We start from the raw sequence: 1037 nt of genomic DNA, 5'->3' as shown, positions 1-1037 counted from the left end.
GCTTCCAAAAAAAAGCAACCCCCCCAAAAAACCCACAACAAACAAAAACAAAACAAATAAACTAAACAGCAAAAGAAAACAAAAAACCCCCAAGCAAACAGACAAAAGAAATGTAGTTTAAAAGACTTGACATTTGTTTGTTTTATCAATTGGTTTTTCTAAGCTCTGTAAGTTGGATGGTAGTTCTGGCTAGTTCAAGGGTAGTTCAATGATAGGTTAGAGGGTGGTTTTATAGTTTGGAATTACAAGGTTGTTCTGGTAAGTTGGAGGGTAGTTAGGGTTCTGGATAGATTAAACGATAGTTTTGGTAAGTTGTAGGATAGATCGGGGTAGGTTGGAGGGTAGCTTGGGGTAGGGTGGAGGATAGTTCTGGTAAGTTAGTTAGAGAGTAGCTCTGATAGGTTGATGGGTTGTTTTAGTAGATTGAAGGGTAGATCTGATCGGTTGTAGTGTTGTTCTGTATGGTAGTTCTGTTAGATTATAAGGTTAGTCGAGTAGGTTAGAGGGTAGCTCTGGTTTGTTGAAGGGTAGTTCGGGTAAGTTGTTGGTTATCTCAGGGTAGGTTGGAGGGTTCTGGTAGGTTTTAAGGTTATCCTAATGGGTTGGAGGGTAGCTTGGGGTAGGGTGGAGGATAGTTCTCGTAAGTTAGTTAGAGAGTAGCTCTGATAGGTTGATGGGTTGTTTTAGTAGATTGAAGGGTAGGTCAGATTTGTTGTAGGGTAGATCTGACTGTTTGTTGGGTATTTAATATATGATTGGTTGTCTAATAGTTCTGATTGATTGCAGGGTGTATATTATGATTGGTTGTAGGGTATGATATGATTCGTTAAATGTATATATGATAGGTTGTAGGGTATAATATTATGTTTGGTTAGATGGTATTTATGATTGGTTGTAGGGTAGATTTGATTGGTTGTAGGGTAGATCTGATTGGTTGTAGGGTAGATTTGATTGATTGTAGGGTAGATTTGATTGGTTGTAGGGTAGATCTGATTGGTTGTAGGGTAGATTTGATTGGTTGTAGGGTAGATTTGATT

Source organism: Aplysia californica, unplaced genomic scaffold (genome assembly GCF_000002075.1).
Source record: "Aplysia californica isolate F4 #8 unplaced genomic scaffold, AplCal3.0 scaffold01066, whole genome shotgun sequence".
NCBI lineage: Eukaryota > Metazoa > Mollusca > Gastropoda > Aplysiida > Aplysiidae > Aplysia > Aplysia californica.
This window is presented reverse-complemented; position numbering follows the sequence as displayed.